At 33.0% G+C, this 18,802-nt stretch overlaps 1 protein-coding gene and 1 pseudogene across 2 annotated transcripts in view; one reads left to right on the top strand and one right to left on the bottom strand.

Annotated features, from left to right (window-relative positions):
- The window catches only part of LRBA (LPS responsive beige-like anchor protein), a 734,202-nt gene that overhangs the window by 390,695 nt on the left and 324,705 nt on the right, over positions 1-18,802 (bottom strand). The gene's annotated exons all lie outside the window — the stretch shown is intronic.
- Positions 12,392-12,554, top strand: LOC123391576 (annotated as a pseudogene).

The raw sequence follows: 18,802 nt of genomic DNA, 5'->3' as shown, positions 1-18,802 counted from the left end.
ACAAATCGAGGGTTGAGGGCACAGGGATAAGGTGGTTGGGTTGTGGACATTGGAGGGTATGTGTTATGGTGATTGCTGTGGAAATGAGTAAGCCTGATGATTCACAGACCTGTTCTCCTGGGACAAATAATACATTATATGTAAATAAAAATAATTTTAAAATAATAATAATTAAAAAAAGAAATGTGGCAAGACAATGGGGTGCATTAATCACTACTAATGCAGAATCATCACAGGAAATAGAATTGTATTATCCTTAGATTCAAAAAAGTAATCATTAACTTTGACTATCAGTCTCACACTAACATTTTAAGATGAGAGAGCTAAATAAAAGCCCAAAATATGGAGGATAAAGTTAAAAGAAGCAGAAAGATCACAAATAGGAAAGCATAAATAGGAGTTTGAATGAAAAAATACTTTGCATTGCCTCATTATTACAGGTTTAATTTAAAGGCTCAAAAAAACAGAGGCACTTGGGTGGCTCAATCAGTAAAGTGTGACTCTTCATTTTAGCTGAGGTCATGATCTCAGCGTTGTTTGATCGGGTCCTGTGTTGAGATCTGCACTGAGCATGGAGTCTGCTTAAGACTCTTTCTCTCTCTCTCTGCCTATGCCCCTCCACCCCTGTTGTGCTCTCCCTCTCACTCATAAATAAATAGTAGAAAAAACAGTATCACAGTATTTCATTTGTACTCAATTTCAACCACTAAATGAAAGACAAATAGGGAACTATCGCATAATGGAAATACAAGATAAAAAAATAGACACACATGTAAAAAAAAAAGGTTGTAATTCAATTATTAAACAGCTCAGACTTCTTTTAAACTCTACCAATTTTACATGCATATGGAAACAAACATTTCAAATCAGTATAAAATAGCAAAATAAAAAGAATATATATTTAAGGTTTAGTTTCAAAAATCTTCTACAAAAGCGAATGAAAAACGACATAAATAGATGGAAAGATACACCATGCTCATAGACTGGAATTATTGTTAAAATGTGCATACTAGGGGCGCCTGGGTGGCTCAGTGGGTTGAGCCGCTGCCTTCGGCTCAGGTCATGATCTCAGGGTGCTGGGATCGAGTCCCGCCATCGGGCTCTCTGCTCAGCAGGCAGACTGCTTCCCTCTCTCTCTCTGCCTGCCTCTCCATCTACTTGTGATTTCTCTCTGTCAAATAAATAAATAAAATCTTTTAAAAAAAATGTGCATACTACCCAAAGCAATTCACAGATTCAATGCATCCTTATCAAAATACTAATAGCATTTTCCACAGAACTAGAACAAACACATGTAGATTTGTATACAACAACAACAACAACAAAAAACCCTGAATAGCCAGAGAAACGTTGAGGAAAAAAAAGAACACAGCTGGAGATATCACAATCCCAGATTTCAAACTACTCTGCAAAGCTATACCAATCACAATACTATGGCAATGACACAAATGCAAAAACACAAATCAATGAAATAAAACAGAGAGACCAGAAATGAACCCACATTTATATGGTCAGTTCATCTATGATGGAGGCAAGACTATAGAATGGAAAAAAAGATAGTCTCTTCAATAGTTGGTTTTGGGAAAACTGCACAACTGCATGCAAAAAATGAAACTGCATCACTTTCTTACACCATAAAGAAAAACTCGAGGGTTTTAGAGCGGGGGTGCAGAAATGGGTTAGCCCGGTGATGGGTATTAAGAAGGACACATATGGCATAGAACACTGGGTGTTACAGGCAAATTGATCATGGAACATTACATCCAAAACTAATGATGTACTGTATGGTAACTAACATAACATAGTAAAAAATAAATAAAAAAATAAATAAATACCTACATGTGAGACTTTCTTGAAACCATAAAACTCCTAAAGTAAAACATAAGCATTAAACTCTTGGACATGAGTTTTAATATATTTTAGATCCGTTTCTCAGGCAACGTCAACAAAAGCAAAATTACTTGGGACTTAATCAAGATAAAAAGCTTTTGCACTGAGAAGGAAACCAACAATAAAACAAAAAGATAACCTACTCAATGGGAGAATCTATCTGCAAATCATACATACAATAAGGGGTTAATATCTAAAACATAAAGAACTCAAACAATTCAACCCCTAAAATCCAAAGGTGGATTTAAGTGGACCCACACAGTTCAAACCTATGTTGTTCAAGATCAACTGTAAATTTATTTTTAATTAAGTGAATAAAGGAAAATTTCAAGATTATTACACAGGTGAAACTCTAATAATACTGCCATTTAGTACCTATCTTTGGGGCTGGACCAAATAAATTATAAGCCCCAGATTTGGGGTTATACTTAATGACCTTTAAGGAGCCCCAGATAACAAAGAATTTAAATACCTGGTCCAATATACTACATAGTAAGTTAGTGGCTGAACCAGAACTGAATCCTAGTTCTGACAAATCCCAAGTCTATGTTTTCTATCATACACTGCAGATCATAATAATAATTTTACAGATCACATGTAATTAAGTATTTAAATCAATACTCTAAGTCTCATAAAATAAAAGCTAAAAACTACAGACCTCTTAAGCAAAAAAAGAGTTGACCACAAGATTTTTAGAGTTTTTTACTTATCAAATCAAAAAGCAAGTCTTAACTCTTAGAAAACTTAAGTATTGTAGTACATATATAACAACCACCATATTGTAAGTTCAGCAAAAAATTACTACAAAGATTTAAATTCTCTGACTTTATACATCATTAAATGCTAGTCACAAAAATATCGGCAAACTGAATATCCAAAAGAATGAAATTGTACCCTTACCTTACACCACACATAAAAAACAACTCAAAATGAATTATTTAAACATGAGACCTGAAAGCATAAAACTCCTTGAAGAAAACATAGGGGAGAAGCTCTTTCACACAGATCTTAGCAATGATTTTTCACATTTAACACCAAAAGCACAGGCAAAAAAAGCAGTAACAAACGAGAAGGACCATATCAAACTAAAAGTTTTCTACAAAGCAAATAATAAACAAAATGAAAAGGCAATCCACAGAATGGGAGAAAATATATGCAAACCAAATACCCAATAAGGGGTTACTATACAAATTCAGTAGCAGAAAAATAATCTGATTTTTACAAATGGGCAAAGGCTCTAAATACATAATCTTCCAAAGAACATATAATGAGTGGCCAAGATGTGCATGATAAGACACTCAGTCACCATCACTAATCAACAGGAAAATGCAAATCAAAACCAGAATGAGATTTCACATCATACCCGTTAGAATGGCTATCATCAAGAAGACAGATATTAACTGTTGGGAAGGATGTGAAGAAAAAGGAACTGTAGTGCACCGTTAGTGAAATGTAAACCAATTCACCACTATGGAAAACATTATAGAAGCTCCTCAAAAAACTAAAAATAGAACTACCTTATGATTCAGTAATTCTACTTCTTTATATCCAAAAGAAATAAATTACTATCTCTAAAATACATTTCATTGCAGGATTATTTCAAATGCCAAGATATCAGAAACATTCTAAACATCTACTAGCAGTTGGACAAACAAAATTATACACACACACACACACACACACTCCTACATATATATATACGTATACACATACATATAAACATACACACACATATACATACAATGGAATATTATTCAGGCTTTAAAAAAAGTAAATTAGTCACTTAAGACAACATGGATTAACCTAAAAGACATTATCCTACCTGAAATAAACCAAAAACACAATGACAAACCTGAAATAAACCAAAAACACAATGACAAATACTGCATGATTTCACTTATATGTGGAATCTAAAAACAAAAATAGAGCTCACACTAAGGGAGTAGAATGGTAGTAACCAAAGGCTAGGGAGTGGGGGAAAGAAAAGATATTAATGAAAGAGTATAAAGTTTAAGTTATGAAATGAGTAAGTTCTTGATACTCAATGTACAGCATGGTGACACTGTTAATTATAATTAACAATAATGTATTTTGAAAACTTGGAATCTTAAGTTTTCTCACCACACACACACACACACACACACACACACACAATGGTAACTATGTGAGATGATGTATATGTTAATATACCTGACTGTGGTACTTATTCACAATGTACCAATGTATCATATATCAAAACATCACTGCTATGCACTTTAGATATACACAATATTTATTTGACAACCATACCTCAATAAAACTAGAGAGAAAAAAAAGTTTGAATCTATAAGCAACTAAAGAATTACTAGTTTTTGTTATGCCTCTACTAAAATAGGCACAGAATACTTTATTAATCTAAAATAATCTAGGCTCTCACAGGAAAAGACTGAATCCCCAGACTTTGCTAACTAAATATGAAAATCTTCATGAATCTTATATTATATCATGTAGCAGTTGATACTTTCATTCATTTAGCAATTCTTTATTGAATGCTTCCCCTGTTCAAAGCCCAAGCTAGAAATTCAAACGAAAATAAGAAACAGAGCCCATTACAAAGGGGTCAATACCTAATGTTTGTTTCCCTCAGTAGATACAAATAATTTCAAAACATTTTTAATGGATATAAGTAACTCTCACAAGGTATCTGAGAAGATAACATTATTTAGAATTTTAAAATGCAGTGTCTATATCAAAAAGAAATAGCAGTGAGGTGGCCTCTATCCCCATTACATGACTGCTATAAGAGAAGAGATGTATCCAAACCACACAGGCTCTTATATAAGACATTCTCAAGCCAGAATCTGCAAACCTCCCCAAATTATATGTAAAATGTTATGGTTATATTTGTTTGAATTTCTCAAGGTCATATTCTCAAAAAAGTTCATACCAAAATAAAAATGTGAGAAGTACTGACTCAAAATAACACCTAACATATTATAATCCCATTTTTGGTTGAATATATATGATATGAGAAATATATATACAAAAAATATATTTAAAGTGTACATTTATAGTAAAGCAACTAAAACGTTATGTGCCAAACCATTACCTTGGGAGGTATGGTAAAAGGAAAGATACTGAAGAATATTTTCTTTTGTTTTTTTAAATTTATACTACTGTTTTCATTACATTGTCTCTTCTGTTCTTTGTCCCCCACCTTTTATTGGCACATTATATTCCAGTGTAATTTTTTTGAGTTAAGAAAACCAGAAAGAGCCATTGATCTAAATGAAATTTTTTTGTAAATCAGGATCTCTCCATTTAACTTTCTGGGATGTACCGAATTCTACTTTTAAAAGATACTTTTTAAAAATTTTCATAATCTAAGGAAACCAATAAAAATAGATTTGGGGTTATCTGGATTATAGATATGTGGAAGTGCTTATACCTTTTACACAACTACAACCCAATTAATCAAAAATTAAAGCAACAACACAAAAAAAATCAATGAATTTATATTACTTATGACTGCTTAAAGTGAGAATATAACCTCCAATGAATTAATGAGCCTTAGAATACCATAATGTTAAAATGGAATCAATCCATGAAAATTACTATATGCAGCTGATTTTACCAATTATAATGACAAAACTTCTTTCATAATAATACTTAACTGAAAGGCATCTTCACAGACTAGCATTTCAGTATTGACTTAAATCTAAAACTAATTCTATATTGCGAAAATGGCTTGCTGCAGAACACTAATGCAATAACTGAACATTGTTGATGATATGAAAAAATGAATTCACATGTAGTGATATATTATGTACTGCATTAATGAAAATTTGACATAAGTTTCAAAACTGAAAAATGAAAGGAGAGCATGACATCAATTTTTTTTTTTAAAGATTTTATCTATTTATTTGACAGAGAGAAATCACAAGTAGATGGAGAGGCAGGCAGAGAGAGAGAGGGAAGCAGGCTCTCTGCTGAGCAGAGAGCCCGATGCGGGACTCGATCCCAGGACCCTGAGATCATGACCTGAGCCGAAGGCAGCGGCTTAACCCACTGAGCCACCCAGGCGCCCCGACATCAATTTTTTATTCCCCCAAATGCTCCTTCTTCAACTGTACCAGCAATTTGAGATTTTTACCAAAGTGTTTAACCATCTAGAATAAAGAGTATACTTACAACTTCTATACTGTTTTACTACTGTTAATAAAACTAGAAAGAGGATTAGAAGACAAAGTAATATACGTATGTTTTAGACAAAATTAGGAAGACATATTACATATTAGGAAGACACCTACAAAGAGATATACAGCAAATTTGGGGAAATGTAAAATGGCAGTTGAGGCCTACAGCATAGTAATTACACCAAAATTCTACCAAATGTTTAAAATTCAACAATTCCACTTCTACTAGCACTGAAACTAAGCATATAAAAACACACAAAATCTTGTTTCAATGTAACTTTATTTTTTCACTGTTCCAGCATTCATTGTTTATGCACCACACCCAGGGCTCCATGCAATACGTACCCTCCATAACACCCATCACCAGGCTCACCCAACCCACCACCCCCTTTCCCCTACAAAACCCTCAGTTTGTTTCTCAGAGTCCACAGTCTCTCATGGTTCATCTCCCCCTCCAATTTCTCCCAACTCACTTCTCCTCTCCAATTCCCAAAGTCCTCCATGTTATTCCTTATGCTCCACAAGTGAAACCGTAAGATAACTGACTCTCTCTGTTTGACTTATTTCACTCAGCATAATCTCCTCCAGTCCCATCCATGTTGATACAAAAGTTGGGTATTCATCCTGTCTGATGGAGGTATAACACTCCATTGTACATATGGATCGTATTTCCTTTATCCATTCATTTGCTGAAGGCATGCTGGCTCTTTCCAGTTTGGTGACTGTGGTCATTGCTGCTATAAACACTGGGGTACAGATGGCCCTTCTTTTCACTACATCTGTATCTTTGGGGTAAATACCCAGTAGTGCAATTCCAGGGTCATACGGTAGCTCTATTTTTAATGTCTTAAGGAATCTCCACACTGTCTTCCAAAGTGGCTGTACCAACTTACATTCCCACCAATAGTGTGAGAGTGTTCCCCTTTCTCCACACCTTCTGTAATACTTGTTTACTGACTTGTTAATTTTGGCCATTCTAACTGGTATAAGGTGGTATCTCAATGTGGTTTTGATTTGAATCTCCCTGATGGCTAATGATGATGAACATCCCTTCATGTGTCTGTTAGCCATTTGTATGTCTTCTTTGCAGAAGTGTCTGCTCATGTCTTCTGCCTATTTTTTGACGTGATTATCTGTTTTGTGTGTGTTGAGTTTGAGGAGTTCTTTATAGATCTTGGATATCACCCCTTTGTCTGTACTGTCATTTGCAAGTATCTTCTCCCATTCCGTGGGTTGCCTCTTTGTTTTCTTGACTGTTTCCTTTGCTGTGCAGAAACCTTTGATCTTGATGAAGTCACAAAAGTTCATTTTCGTTTTTGTTTCCTTTGCCTTTGGAGACACATCTTGAAAGAAGTTGCTGTGGCCGATGTCGAAGAGGCTAGTGTCTATGTTCTCCTCTGGGATTTTGATAGGTTCTTGGCTCACTTTGAGGTCTTTTATCCACTTCGAGTTTGTCTTTGTGCATGGTGTAAGAGAATGGTGAAATTTCATTCTTCTACACATAGCTGTCCAATTTTCCCAGCACCATTTATTGAAGGGACTGTCTTTTCTCCAATGGGTATTTTTTCTTGCTTTGCCAAAGATTAGTTGACCATAGAGTTGTGGGTCTGTATCTGGGCTCTCTACTCTGTTCCACTGGTCTATATGTCTGTTTTTGTGCCAGTACCATGCTGTCTTGGTGATCACAGCTTTGTAGTAAAGTTTGAAATCAGGCAACATGATGTCCCCAATTTTGTTTTTCTTTTTCAACATATACTTAGCAATTTGGGGTCTCTTCTGGTTCCATACAAATTTTAGGACTGTTTGTCCAGCCTTTTGAAACATGCCGTGGAATTTTGGTCAGGATGGCATTGAAAGTATAGATTGCTTTAGGCAATACAGACATTTTAACAACGTTTATTTTTCCGATCCATGAGCATGAAATGCTTCTCCATCTTTTTGTGTTTTCTTCAATTTCATTCATGAGTGTTCTGTAGTTCCTTGAGTACAGATCCTTTACATCTTTGGTTAGGTTCATTCCCAGGTATCTTATGGTTCTTGGTACTATAGTAAATAGAATCTATTCTCTTATTTCCCTTTCTATATTTTCATTGTTAGTGTGTAAGAAAGCAACTGATTTCTCTACATTGATTTTGTATCCTGCCACATTACTGAATTGCTGTATGAGTTCTAGTAGTTTGCAGGTAGAGTCTTTTGGGTTTCCATATAAAGTATCATGTCATCTGTGAAGAGAGAGAGTTTGACTTCTTCTTTGCCAATCTGAATACTTTTTATTTCTTTTTGTTGTCATACTGCTGTTGCTAGGAGTTCTAGTACTATGTTGAACAATAGTGGCAAGAGTGGGCATCCTTGTGGTGTTCCTGATTTCAAAGGGAAGGCTGTCCATTTTTCCCTTTTAAATTGAGAATGATAGTCACTAACATACAAAGTTTCTAATTCTTTCTGTGATGCAGGTATAATACTGATATCCAAAACCTGCCAAATATCTAAGACTGATTAGAAAGGTAGAAACAAACACAATTTACCTTATGAACAGAATGCAAAAATCACAAATGAAACATTAACAAACACAATCTCACAGCACATTAAGAAAAAAACTTATGAGCACATCATACTGGTGTAATATTGACATACTTAATATATTTTAAAGCACAGTATCTACTCTATCGCTCCACTTAAGGATGATAAAACTGGATAAAATTCCTTATTAAAAAGGAAAAAAATTAACAAAACAGAACTAAACTAATAATTCATTAAAATTATATACTATGTCTACTTTAGCTCAAACTGTATCACAATTACTAGGAAAACACTGAAACATCTCTACTAAAATCAGGAACTAAAAAGATGCCCACTATTATTTTTTTTAACAGTACACTGCTTATCTCACTTACATGTAAAATAGAAAAAAAAAGTTTAACTCATAGTAATAGAGTAGAATGCTTAAACACAAAATAAAATACCAGCAAACAGAAACTAGCAATTAATAATCATTATTACTCAATAATAATTGAATAAACCAATTCAATTATGTAATAAAACAGCAATTAGAAGAATAAAAGTTGGAAATAAGAAGGAAAAACTATCAATATCTGCAAAAAATATCAATGCATACCTCATATGTCCAAGAGAAATAAATGAAAATAATTTTTTGAACCTTACATCAGATAAACAAGACTAGTCATAGAAATTCTAAAAAGAAGTTCTAAAGTCAATGTGAGCAAGAAGAAGTGTGGCCTCACAAATATTAAAGCACACTATAAAGCCTCAACAATTTAAAAAGTTTGACATCAATACATGAAATCAGACAGAACGAGAGGGAAAAAATAAAATGTCAAGAAAGAGGCCTAAAAATATATAGGCATTTACTTTACAGTAACAGTGGCATCTCAAACTAGTGAAGAAAATTCAGACTATGTAGTAGATGATAAAGGGAGACCTATATTATCACATAAATAAAGTTATATTCATATCAGTTTATCCTAAGATAAATTACAAATAAAATATTTAAATGTAAAACAATAAAGCTGTAGAAATACTAACATAAACATAAAGAAATTCCTTTTTAATCTATGAGTGGTAGACCTTTTCAACTACCAATCAAAAAATTCAGAAGTCATAAAAGAAAATATTCATAAATCTAACAATAGAAACGTTGTTTGTTTTAAAAACCTCTATAGGACAACAACAACAAAAATCCATCATTCATAAGTCAGCAAATTGGTAAAAATATTTGAAACACAAGGAGCTGATTCTTTAATACATGTAGAACTTCTACAAATTAGTAAGAAAAAAAAAATTCAACAGAATAGGTAAAGGATATGTTCTCAGAAAGACATATGGCTACAAACTAATCAACCTCATTCATAAAAAGCAGAAACATAAGCTAAAACATCAGGAAAAAATAAAAATAAAAACTATCAACTACTGTGGACAATCTACGAAAATGACAGAAGTCTAAAAGTCTGATTACACACTATTAGGAAACAGACATATGTTGCTGATAGACGTAAAAAAGATTCACCAAAATAATATTAAGTTTAAAAACCAAGATATAGAACATTATACATGTGTTTGTATTTGTATAAGAAAATAAGCATATATATTCCTATTTTTATACATGTATATGAAGAAACTCAGAAGATAGATAAGAAACTAGCAATGGTTTCCTAGAAGGATGAGGACATGGTTAGAGGACTTTTCACTATGCTCCTTCCTTCTCACCCTTTTTACATTTTAAAATACCTACAGAAACTACTAAATACAAAATTTTTAAAAATATATTTAATGCCTTGTCTTCTCTATGGAGGTTTTAGATAATAGTAACATTACGAGATTGCTAAAAGAGCACATAGTTAAAAGTACCAAGAGGTATTCTTGTAGAAGACCTATACTTTTGAAACAGGAATAAGAAATGGAGAAAAAAGTGAAACTGCAAGAACCATGAGAAGTAAAAAGCTGATCAGACAAGCGTGAGGTAAGAAAGTCAACCAAAAAAAACAAACAAACAAACAAAAAAAAAACTTCAAAATGTAAGTCTTGGTCATCAATGTCAAATGACACAGAGACCAAAAGGGATAAAAACTGAAAAGCAGCCACTGGACAGCATAATTAGATCACTAATAAAATGCAAGAGAACATTTTTAACTGATTTGTTCTAGGATTGGAGATGGAAAGGAGGGAAGCCATGCTGCAAGAAACTGAAAAGTGTCAGGGGGTGTGCAAGTAAAGACACCATTCAAGCAAAAGGTTGGCACAATGACAGAGGAAAGTGAAAATGGAAGCTTGAAAATTCTAACAGCACTTTGAAACAAGGTTGCCAAGACTCAGTCTATGATAATTAGACAGAAAAATATCAATATATCACCACTGAGATGCTATAACACGCTCCCAAAAAGGTCAATTGAGAGGGAGGGTGGGGGAAAGCTCCCAACATATTAAATAATAATCTCATACAAAACACTATACACTTTGTTAAAGAAAACCACAGAGAGTAGTCAATGATTATAAAGATCACCAATGACATTAAGTAAAAATAAGATGTTTCAATCAAAACTACTCTTTAACAGTGAGCTGCCTATTTCATACTTATTGAAGGTCTGGAACTGAAAAGTTCATGGTATTCTGGAAACAGGTATCAAGGCAGATCTCACAAGAAACAGAGGCGCATCATCTAAGGATCTTTTTCACATTAAGAATCCTATTAGAAAGAAAACACTAAAAGGTAATTGAATTTCCCTCAGTTATCTTCATCTCTGTCAGCTCCTGCTACAATAACTTACTCTCCAGAGCAGAGATAACTCAATTCTGTCCAGCAAGCATATGTTATGAATCTCCAAAGCAAACTTGTCTAAATCATTCTGGTCTTCTATCAAGGTTGGCTGTGGATATGAACTCTGACAGAAAGCAAACAAATTTATTTTTATCTTTTCAATAATTCACTTCTTCATGCTTTGATGGAAGAAATCATGAGACAAATATATGGTCTGCAGTTATGTTACACAGTCAGCTGAAACGGTTTCCATGACTTAAACAAAAAGACTTAATTAATCATTCTTAAATACAAAGACAATACTATCAACATAAAGAACTGGAAGATTACCTGAAGTTTCAATTTGTTTATATAGTTATCTCTAACAGTGAGTTCAAATAAAAGAATACTACAAATTAGATACTATTAACAATGATATCACAAATACTATTTAAACCCTTCATCCTTAAATAGCATTTAGTAAAACATATTTTACTATAATACTAGGAAACTCATTTTCAAAAAGAGCATCAACAATATTACTTGAATAATGGTTCTTGCAAGGAAATGTATTCCTATCTATATTCTAAACCAGCATTTCATAACAGGAAGGAAAAACAAAACAAACAAAAAGGTACAGGATCAGAAATTAGAATAAGAAATTCTGTAAGTTTGAGTTTCTTAATTTAAATTAAAATCTACATAGCACCAAGATTATTTGAAACACAAACTAATCCAAATTCAAATAGCTGATGAACATAACTATTTTAACCCACATTATAAAATTAAATTATCTTTATATAAAAACATCATTTTGTGTAAATACTAGATTTAATATAAATATAAATTTATATATAATATATAAACATAAAAATAAAATATAAATAAATATATACCTAGATGAATATTAAATATATTTGTTTATATTTATATATCATACATAAATATATTTATAGAAAATATCTTAAACACTATGTATATACAATATTAAGTTTGTATGTCTACATAAATATATCAGTACATTTATGAGTAAAATATTTATATGATAAAATTACATTAAAAACGCAAAATATATAGCTTTGTGCAGTGGCAATGTCATAGCCCATGAGGGTTACCGAGGCACAATTAATGCTAATTGAAAAAAAAACCCAAAATATAAAATCTTAATCTCCACAACACACTTTTTATTAAGTGTGTATATCTATTTTATAGAAAGAAAAGAAGACTCATAGAGGTTCAATGAATATTTCCCAAGACTTTCCAATTAATCAACTGTGCAGCCTAGAATCTGAACATGTGTTTTTTTTTTTTTAAGATTTTATTTATTTATTTGACAGAGAGAAATCACAAGTAGATGGAGAGGCAGGCAGAGAGAGAGGGAAGCAGGCTTCCCGCTGAGCAGAGAGCCCGATGCGGGACTCGATCCCAGGACCCTGAGATCATGACCTGAGCCGAAGACAGCGGCTTAACCCACTGAGCCACCCAGGCGCCCCCTGAACATGTTTTCTAAGTCCATGTTCCCGCTATAGTAGTATTAACATAGTGTCAAATTTAGGTTACCCTTAAACACCAAAGAGAAACTCAAAGAATATAGACAACAATGCTCCTTGCAATTTTTTAATATGAAGTATGCTAACCTGTATTTTATAGTTCAAATTGCCTACTCCTTCATTTCTAGTATAATAAGCAAATTTTGGACTGAAGAACTCAAAACTAATTTAAAAGCCACCAATTATAGTAATTTGAGATATTATTATGTCCTATACTTTTGCTGATAACAGGTAGAACATATTTCTGCACTGGCCTTTTTCACTGCATTTAATCCTTTATGTTTCCATAAAAACCAGAATTCCACTTTTAAGCAGAAAAAAGAAAAAGAAAAAGAAACCAAATGTGTAGGTTATCAAGAGCATTTATTTATTAACTATTTACGGAGTACCTACTATGTGTAAGGCAATGTGCCAGGTACTATGTATATATACAGATCTGTACCTTCAGGAAGCACACAGAACAGTAAAAAACAAATAATCACACAAGTAAATATATAATTGCAAACAATTAGTATATACTGTGAGAAATTATTAACAAAAACATAATTTAGACTCACATTAGATGGTTGGTGTGAGTAGAGGATGACAGCAAAGAAGGCTTTTGTGTAAAAATGACATTTAAGGGTAAATCTGAAAGATGAGTAGAAGTCAAGATGAATAAGTGCACCTGGGTGGCTCAGTCATTTAAGCACCTGACTCTTGGTTTCGGCTCAAGTCATGATCTCAGGGTTGTGAGACAGCCCCATGCTAGGCTCTGTGACCAAAGCAGAGTCTGCTTTGAGATTCTACCTCTACCTTTCCCTCTACCCCTTTCCCCACTCATGCTCTCTCCCTCCTAAATAAATAAAATCTTTAAAGAAGAAGAAGAAGAAGAAGAAGAAGAAGTAGTAGTAGTAGTAGTAGTAGTGAGGATGAATGAAGGGTATTGTGACTACAGAATAAAGTAAAAACAGTACAGTACTGAAATGATGTGGGAATGATAGGTAAGAGAGATTATACAGTCTTCTGGAAAAGATGAAGGATAATAGGCTTTCTCGTAAGTGCAACAGGAAAGCACTGGATGGTTTTATGAATAATCAGCATAAACATTCTAATGTTTCAGAATGACTACTCTGGCTATTCTGTAGAAAATGAAGGAAACATTGGTGGCATAAAAAAAGACCAGATAAGAGATTACTATACCTCAGGTGTTCTGGACTACAGATGTGTGATACATCAGAAATAAAAGTACTGATTACAGATTTTTAGAGGTAAAATATATAGAACTTGATGATGGATATGAAATGTTGGGGTAAAAAAAATTAGGGGATTGGTGACTCATGTGACAAAGTAAGTACATGGAGCTGATATTTACTCAGATGGGCAAAAAAGGAGGAGATAGATGCCTGGGAAATATTTGAGTTTGGGAAATTCTCCACGAAAAATGGGAATATTTCTAAGAAACTTCTAAGTGAAGGTAAAGAATAGATAATTCCATGTGGCTCTGACAATCAGAGGAGAAGTCACAGTTTGACATACAAGTAATGAAGCTGAAGATAATAAATCTGGACTAAGAAATGGGGGGAAACAATCCTCAAAAGCAGAGTTGAAACAGAAAGTTTGTTTTAAAATTTTGAAGATTTATGTTTAGAACATTTCCCATTCACAGAAAAAGCCATAGTCTAGGGGTGCCTGGGTGGCTCAGTGGTTAAATCCTCTGCCTTCGGCTCAGGTCATGATCCCAGGGTCCTGGCATTGAGCCTCCCATTGGGCTCTCTGCTCAGCAGGGAGTCTGCTTCCTCCTCTCTCTCTCTTTCTGCCTGTCTCTCTGCCTACTTGTGATCTCTGTCCATCAAATAAATAAATAAAAACCTTTAAAGAAAAAGCCATAGTCTAGCCCAGCTTTTGATAACAAGTCGTAAATACAAGTCAAAAGGTCTATCCAATTTCCCACTTCTCTCTTTTTCAAACAATTAGAGCTAACCTTTATATATTATTTACATTACTTTGACCCTAAATAAGGCAAAAAAGAACAAATATTATATTTTCTTTTTTTCAAATATTGTATTCTTTATGATAATCTATCTTCATGTATCAATAATGTGAGAGGAAGATGTATATACATTAATTAAAAGAAAAAGAGGCCCTTGTTTATTAGAGCTACATTTTTAAAACTCTCCTTAATGCAATGTCAGCTCAGTTGGCTAACATATGCTATTAATAAGGCTAAGTTTACACTTCTATCTCCAAGACTGAGAGCTAAATACTTCCCTAAAGGGGACTTCATGACCACAGACAGACCACTATTTTCAAAGAATTATCTCACAAATAACTTCTAGTCGTAAAATAAAAGCCATAAGGGAAAAATTGAATGAATGTTTCAGTACAGTACCCAATGAGAAGGAAACGGCTTCATCTAAACATCTCACTAACTAGAGGTCAGTGGTAATATTTATTTATATCCACAAAAACGCCAGTTTGTGGTTAAATCATGGCTTTAATTTAGAGCACAACAAATGTACCAAAGTAGAAAGTAAAATCAAAGAAGTTAAATTTTTCAGTCACAATATAACTTCAAGAACTGCAATAGCATTCCCTGGTAGGTGAAAGCAAAATTTCAAGTTTACTAAGATTCACTATCTTCAAGAAAATATGGAAGAATTAGTAACTATAAAGGTACTTCATATACGTTCACATTTGTAAAAATTGCTTTTAAAGGGATTCTACATAACTAATACTAGTAAACTATACTACAGTGATAGTATTGGGGACATCAATGAGCCAAAGCAAAAATTATTTGTGCAATGTAACAAGTATAGGAACAGATGTGATAGTATCAATAGAAGGTCTTCAAAACGGCTTTGTATCACGAATCTCTTCTCGACTAAAACCAAAGTTTACCCATTCATGTCAAAAAAAGTATAGAAACGTACTCATTAACAAAGCCCATCATTCTACAATGATACTTTACCTAGTCTATTTTTTATCATTAAGAAAGAAAAATTTTTAATTCAACTTATTTTGTATGACTCAAGGAGAGGCAAACTGCTAGTGTTTAAAACAGCAGAAATGAGCAGCAAGATTGCAGAGGAGGAGGACACCTAAATATCATCAGGTCCCAAAAGTCCAGCTAGATAGTTATCTAATCATTCTAAACACCTACAAACTCAAAAGGAGAGAGAAGAGAAGAGCAGCAATTCTGGGAACAGAAAACCAACCACTTTCCAGAAGGTAGGACATAGGGAGAAGTGAATACAAACTGATGGTAATAGAGATCAATAAGTAAATTCAGTGAAGCTTTAGCATACAAAATTAATACCCAGAGATCGGTAGCACTTCTCTACACTAATAACAAAGTAACAGAAAGAGAAATTAAGAAAACAATCCCATTTACAAGTGCATCAAAAAGAATAAAACTCGTTGGAATAAAACTAACCAAGGAGGTAAAAGACCTGTGCTCCAAAAACTAAAAATCTGATAAAAGAAATTCAAGGTGACACCAATGGAAAAAGATATTCCATGCTCATGGATTGGAAGAACACACACTGCTAAAATGTCCGTACTACCCAACACAATCTAAGAATTCAATGCAATCCTTATCAAAATACTAAAAGCATTTTTCACAGAACTAGAACAAATAATACTAAGATTTGTATGGTACACAAAAGACCCCAAGAGCCAAAGCCACCTCAATAAAGAATAGCAAAGCTGGAGGTATCACAATCCCGGATTTCAAGATATGCTACAAAGCTGTAGTAATCAAAACAGCATGGTACTGGCACAAAGAGACACACATATCTATGGAGCAGAAGAGCAAGCCCAGAAATAAACTCGTGCGTATAGGATCAATTAATCTATGACAAAGGAGGCAAGAATATACAGTGGGGAAAAGACAATCTCTTCAATAAATGATATTGGGAAAACTGGACAGCCTCATGCAAAAGAATGAAACTGGACTATTATCTTACATCATAAACAAAAATAAAATCAAAATGGATTAAAGACCTATAAGTAAAACCTGAAACCATAAAACTCCCAGAAGAGAACACATGTGATAATTTCTCTCACATTGGTCTTAGCAACGTTTTTCTAGGTATGTCTCCGAAGACAAGGGAAACAAAAGCAAAAATAAACTATTGGGATTACACCAAAGTAAGTTTTCACACAGATAAAGAAATCATCAATTAAAAAAAAAAAAAAGGCAACCTTCTGAAAGGGAGAAGATATTTGCAAATGTTATGTCCAATAAGGAGTTAATATCCAAACTATATAAAGAACTTACTCAACTCAATACAAAAAAAAGAAAGAGAGAAAGAAAGAAATCTGAGTATAAAATGGGCAGAAAATCTGAATAGACATTTTTCCAAAGAAGACATACAGACAGCCAATAGACACATGAAACAATGCTCAACATCGCTAATCATAAGGAAAACACAAACCAAAATCACAATGATATATCCCCTTACACCTATCAGAATAGCTAAAATAAAAAAGACAAGACCAAAAGTAGTATTGACAAGAATATGAAGAAAAAGGAACCTGCAGGCACTGTTGATGTGAATACAAATTGATACAGCTACTGAGGAAAACAGTATGGAGGTTTTTAAAATATTAAAAATAGAAATAACATAATATCCAGTAATTCCACTAGTGGATATTTACTCAAAAAAAATGAAAATCATGAATTCAAAGGATATGTATACCCCTATGTTTATGGCAACATTATTTATAATAGTATAGGGAAGAAACGAAAGTATTTGTCAATAGATAATGTTAAATATTTTAAAATCTCCTTGGGAGTGTAATTTGGTGAATGGTAACTTTCAGTAGCTAAGTCATTATATGTGTATTTTAAAAAGATGACAGGTATGTGGGACTTCTTGAATACTTCTGCAACCTCTTATAAAGTCTGTAATTTTTAAAGTTAAAGTTAAAAGAAAACAAATGAGATAAACAGATGTTAAAACCACACAATGAATAATATTTCATTTTATTTTTCATTATTTTCTAAGGTTTCTATAATAAACACATATCACTTTATCACTTTTATAATTAGAAAAATAAACATTACTTCAAATAAAGAAAATGACCATCAACCCAAAAAAATGCAAAGATAAAAAAATTAAAAAGATAAATTGGATAACTTACCATAATTAACCTTTAAATTGTTAGTTTAAGTCTCTAATATTACATTTTTAAATATGTTTCATATTCTTTCAGAACTGTCATGCATATGTTGAATAGTATATTATTTCAACAACAAACACTTCAATGATGCCATGAAATCATCCAATGATATGGGAACACAAGACTACCCTGTTACAAGACCTGGGCTCTGGCTCAAAATCATCAATTTCCTAGCCATGTGATCAAGACCAAATCACATTTTCTCAATCTAGCCTACATATTTCACAGATCTGTTGTGGTGCTGAAATGAGAAAATGTGTAATGAATCATCTAACAGATGATGTTAGAGAGGCCACAAAGCAAAGCAGTCATAACTTTGTTGTAGCTGACATGAATTCAAACCCTAGCTTTATTACATATTAGCTGTATGACCTAGAACAAACCACTTAACCTCTCTGTGCTTCAGGTTTCCTTATCTATAAAAGCTCGGTGATGATAATAACAATATTTACCTCAAAAGACTATTAAAAGGATTTATTTTATCCTTGGAATGGGCATAAATATGTGATACCACAGAACTATTTATTAATTTTTAAAATCTTCAAAGTATTTAACTGGCCAAAAAAAAAAATTCACTATTTTATTGAAAAATAGTTTGTTCACTAGTATGAAAATATATTTAAATCTTTCATCTAAAAAAACGTGTAGATTGCTATATTAAGAATTAACCAAGTTTTTTCATGGTCCTTTTCTCATAACAACATCTTTTTATTGTTTCGAATAAGCTGACTGGCCACTAGTTTGCAGTTTCATTGAAGCTAAGTGAGTAA

This window comes from Mustela putorius, unplaced genomic scaffold, assembly GCF_011764305.1.
Source record: "Mustela putorius furo isolate JIRA1106 unplaced genomic scaffold, ASM1176430v1.1 tig00000242_pilon_pilon_pilon, whole genome shotgun sequence".
NCBI lineage: Eukaryota > Metazoa > Chordata > Mammalia > Carnivora > Mustelidae > Mustela > Mustela putorius.
This window is presented reverse-complemented; position numbering and strand designations above follow the sequence as displayed.